This window comes from Lampris incognitus, chromosome 11 (assembly GCF_029633865.1).
Source record: "Lampris incognitus isolate fLamInc1 chromosome 11, fLamInc1.hap2, whole genome shotgun sequence".
Taxonomy (NCBI): domain Eukaryota; kingdom Metazoa; phylum Chordata; class Actinopteri; order Lampriformes; family Lampridae; genus Lampris; species Lampris incognitus.
The window spans coordinates 55,570,139-55,575,677 of NC_079221.1; positions in this window are offsets into that span (position 1 = coordinate 55,570,139).

Sequence of the window (5,539 nt, forward strand, 5' to 3'; positions counted from 1 at the left end):
GGATCAGGAGAGCTGTTCTGTGATATTGTCAGTAACCTAACAGTTTCAATATTTCCTTGGGCTGATGGAGTTTAGTAAGAAACAAAACGTCCGTGTGTGGAAGAGACTGTGCACCCAACAACCCTGAATATGACAAACCACCAAATTCCAAACCCTCCCTGCTGTGAAACGCACGAGACGGGAATTAGTTGGAGGTCAGGAGGAGGTTTGGAGTATTAACACAGATTAACAATCCCACTTCTGAATAATCCATTAGTTCCATTTGATGTGAAATTGAAAGACCACAAGAACCCAGTTACCCCCATTACCGACTCATCGTTAGTGGGACTGGTTCCATCAGTGACCCGGCCTCTAACTTTATTGATTGTTTTTTTCATTCAACCTTTTGTGCTCAAATTGTCCTCATTTGTCCAAGATGGCAGCCAAGCCTGGCCCGTGGTGGTTGGTGTGTGGTGGTGCTGGATGTGGAGTCACTGTACAGTAATATAAGACACGAAGACATCCAAGAGACAGATGTGGAGCACCTCCTCGTTTCCTTCTGTACTGCAGTGCATGGAGTCTCAGGAACAAGACGTCCATCTGCAGCTCTTCACGTTTGGCAGTTTGTACTGCGGCTAAATGAGCCAGGTTGGTTCTCGGGGGACGGAGAGAGAAACTCCTTTTCTGGGATGAGAAAGATGGACGGGTGTGCTGATCTGTTTCTGCAGGAATTCAAACATTTTCATCAGTACCTTCATTTTACCGCTCGCCGTCTAAACCTGTCTGGAATCTCTCCACACTGAAATGAACAGAGCGGACCTTAAAATCCTGAAAGGCCAACACGGGAATCTCCTTTATGATGGTTCCCATACAACCACTTTGGTAAAAAGTACAACCACGTTGGACAGTTTCTGTGGCTGCAACACGTTTGTGACCAGAAATCTCAAGAAATGCATCGCTGTTTCTTCTCACCGTGACTCCACAAGTAAAATCCTGAGAGACTCGCATGGTGACGCAAAACCCCTTGGAAGGAAACTCCATCTGCAAAGCAAACGAAGACCTTCTCAAAGGTTCACTGCCAGACAGTGAAACGCACGTGCTTTTAGATTTGAGGCTTTTCTACAAAGCGACCTTAATCTCGACGCCCCGTCTCTTAACCGAGAGGTGCGTGACGTCATGACTCTCCAGCGGAGGAGACAACATGGCCGAGAAGGCCGTCAGGAGCATTTTCCTGCAGAGCCTCTTCACATTGTGAGAAGGTGGTCCAAATTAACTCCTTTGTGAAGGTTTTCTACAACAAGCATTACTTCAGCAAACTGTTTTCCAGCCGTGACCCATCACCTCCAGTGTCCTCATGGCAGAATGGAGACAGACATTTGAAGGACAAGCGGCATCAAAGTTCTCCTCATGAAGCTCGCAGCAACCTGAGCTCTCGAAGCGGGGGACGCATTTTTTCCCCTTCCCGACATCGTGGGTCATCGTTTGGTCCGTGTGCTCCATGTGGTTCAGCTTTGTCCGCTGATATTTAAAGTATTTCTTGGTTATTTCAGTAGTCTCAGAGGTGCAACACGTTTCTCTGTGGTGAAGACACTCATGCTGTGCTGAATCATTCACGCCGTGGGAGCCTCTGTGGACTGAAACAGTCTAATTGACCAATCAGGAATAAGGAACACTTTGCTGTACATGAAATGAAACAAACTATTGTTTCCCCAGCCCACAGCGGTGCAACACAAAGACACACACATATCCAGGAACGACAAGAACTTCAAGAACACACATACTAACACATATATCCAAACTAAAAAAAAAAAAATCACTGTCCAAGGGAATGAACGCCAGCCAGGATGACTGCCCGAACTGCTGGGCTGCATGGCCTAGCGGTTAGCGTAGCCTGCCCCACTTCGGTGTCCTGTCAGATCATCCGCAGTGCTTCCTCCTTGGGCGCAGCTCCAGGCAGGGGCCATGGTCCTTGGGCCCACTGGACGCAGCAGACCAGGCTCCCCCCCACCCCATCCAATGCCAGCTCTCCCAGCCAGACACCTTCGACACACCTCCTCACACGCCACACGACGACACTAAAAACAGTCAACACCAGGCGTGGCCGCCGCCAGACCCCCCTCAGTGTTATCAGAACTGCCAGGCTGCATGGGCTAGCAATTAGCTTAGCTTGCCCCGCTTCCCGGTCCTGTCAGACCGCCCTCGGTGTTATCAGAACTGCCAGGCTGCATGGGCTAGCAATTAGCTTAGCTTGCCCCGCTTCCCGGTCCTGTCAGACCGCCCTCGGCGTTATCAGAACTGCCAGGCTGCATGGGCTAGCAATTAGCTTAGCTTGCCCCGCTTCCCGGTCCTGTCAGACCGCCCTCGGCGTTATCAGAACTGCCAGGCTGCATGGGCTAGCAATTAGCTTAGCTTGCCCCGCTTCCCGGTCCTGTCAGACCGCCCTCGGTGTTATCAGAACTGCCAGGCTGCATGGGCTAGCAATTAGCTTAGCTTGCCCCGCTTCCCGGTCCTGTCAGACCGCCCTCGGCGTTATCAGAACTGCCAGGCTGCATGGGCTAGCAATTAGCTTAGCTTGCCCCGCTTCCCGGTCCTGTCAGACCGCCCTCGGCGTTATCAGAACTGCCAGGCTGCATGGGCTAGCAATTAGCTTAGCTTGCCCCGCTTCCCGGTCCTGTCAGACCGCCCTCGGTTTTATCAGAACTGCCAGGCTGCATGGGCTAGCAATTAGCTTAGCTTGCCCCGCTTCCCGGTCCTGTCAGACCGCCCTCGGTGTTTCCTCTGTGGGCACAGCTCCGGGCAGGGGCCGTGGTCCCTGGGCCCATCGGACACAGCGGACCAAGCTCTCCCAGCTGATCCAGTGCCAGCTCTCCCAGCCATCAAATGAAGACAAACTTAGACGCACACGTCATGAGGCTGCCACATACGTGAATTCGCGCCGCCATTTCCGTGCGAGATCATCATCACTGTCACTCCCTCGTTTGTATTTGTGCCCATCTGAACCCTGATGGAGTCCAGATGTGGTCGATACATGTAGGTCTTTAAAGTCTACGGAGCCACTTCCACGAAGGCTTTTTAGTCCGTGTCGAGAACACACACACACACACACACACACACACACACAAACACACACACAGCTCTTGATAACTTGTTCACCAAGGCCTCTGGTCTCTAGTCACTTCTGTCATCCTTGGCAATCTTTGCTATTCTTATTTTCTGTTCTTGTGTTACTTGTTGTGTATGCACCACCATGTGTGGAGCATCCTTGGGCCCCTTGAAAGGCGCTTTATGAACTTAAGCTGTTGTTATTGAACGTTTGACATTACCGCTTATTCACTCCTAGTAAGAAATACGACCACGTGTTGGTGTTTGATCCGCGGCTGTCCAGCGAGCGGCTCTTCTGTCACCACGTGGTCCAGATCGCCTCAGTATGTCTGTACCCGGACTTCTTTTTAGACTTTTTTTGGTTGGTATGTAGAACGTGTGGTGGGAGTGTCACAGCCGAGCGAGCTTCTGCGTAGCCAGACCTTCCCAGTGAACCCGCCGGTGGCTTCCACCTCCGCAGGCTGAGTCACTGGGCTGGAGGCACGGGAGGCATGCTGGGATCTGCCCTGTTTCCACCGGTCTCCGTTTGGTTGAACTGGTGTAACCACAGCTAACGGACACGGCAGAGAGCGGAGGACCTGGCTGGTCCTCCTGGCGTTTCTGCTCCATGGGTATCAGGTTTCTACCGATGGTTAGTCATTCGTGTCTCTGTTGGTACTTCATGGTTTTACGCAACTGTTATGATTCAGCGTGCGTCATCGACTATTAAATATATTTGGGTTGAGCCGTTTCAGCAGTGGCTGCGCTGGCTTTGCCCTCAGACTCTGATGTCTTTCATTTTGTTGTGTAATCATCTCTCATACAGTCTGAGGCAAACGACAGACAGACAGACAGACAGACGGGCGAAGCTGATCCGAAGCTGCTGCAGTTTCTTGCTGAGTTTACAGGTCGCCGTCCCTCGGCCTCTTCTCAGCGTCCCTCGCCATTTGCCTCGTCTCTGGCTCACTGTGATGTGATTGACGGACCGGATGAGAATCAGTCAGATGGACACAATCCCCCCCCCAGCTTGAGTCCAGTGGACATTATCTTATCAGAAACTGTGAAATAAAACATGAAACCTAAAATAAATAAACAAACAAACAAACACTGCACCAGTTTGGAACCACGCTAGCAGAAATGGTGAGTCTGAACAAGACTTAACGACACTGAAAGGTCCTGGATTTAAAGAAAACCACCTGTAATATCGGGATTTATGGGGAATGTCCCCAGGACCCAAACTGTCCCTGATAGCAGCGGTATCAGGCTGGTGGACGCATACACAGCAGCAGATGTGGTTTCCTCCTAGCACGCAGTGTCATATTATGTGCATGGTGTTTTCCATCTGCAGTATAGCAGCCAGGAGAGGAGGAAGAAGGCAGGTGGTGTTGAGTGTGAAGGAGGGCAGCGGTGTCTAACCAGCGGAAGTGACAGAACAAGCCGGTAGCAGACCTTTAGAACAGAACACTCTTTATTAGTGATTTTGTACATACATACAAATGAAATGTACTTTCTGCATTTAACCCATCCTAGCTGTGTAGCTTCGGGGCAGCTGCAGCACCAGGGGATCAACTCCAGTTCTTCTTTCCATTGCCTTGCTCAGGGGCACAGGCAGGAGTATCAACCCTAACATGCATGTTTTTTTGATGGCAGGGAGGAAACCGGACCACCTGGAGGAAACCACGCCGACACGGGGGGAGAACATGCATTCGCCACACAGAAAGGACCTGGGATGGCCTGGGGTTCGAACCCAGGACCTTCTTGCTGTAAGGCAACAGTGCTGACCACCGGGCCACCGTGCCGCCCATGAACCGATAGTACAGCATCAGTAAGTAAAACTCAGGTTAGACCAGGTTTTACGTTTGTTTCTGACGCAACAACCTCGCTGACATTCATTTGGAATGAAGCTCGGCCCACACTGACCTCACCACCCCCTACATGGGAGTAAAAGTAAAACAATTATTCAGGATTGTGTATTGAGAGAAAGAATTAATCTGATGTCGGCGTGAAAGTTAGCTAACCTTCAACCTCCGTCACGGTTACGCAGCAGTCCGTCCTGACTGCTGTGGAGCGAGGCGAGTTGGTCATGTGACATACGTGTCAGAGAAACCGCTACAAGACCAAAACCCCACGCGGGTCCATCCACCCTCCTCTCTCTACAAGGTCACTGATGGAAGGGGTACGTGTGCCTTTGGGTTCAACGCCATGTTGCTCTCCTGCCGGACGTTTCCCGGGGGGAGCCGTGTCTCGTAGAGGACGCTGCATCACACAGCTCAGATTAATGACCCGAGTGGCGTAGTCGATGCAGTGTGTGTGTCTGTGTGCGTGTGTGTGTGCGTGTGTGTGCGTGCATGGGCACTGTGTAGGAAAAGTGAACATCAGATGACTTCACCGATGGCACTTACAAACAACTGAAACAACAGAACCTTCACCTCGTACCCTCGGCTCTGTGAGTATGATGTAGAGAGAGACTGATGGCCCT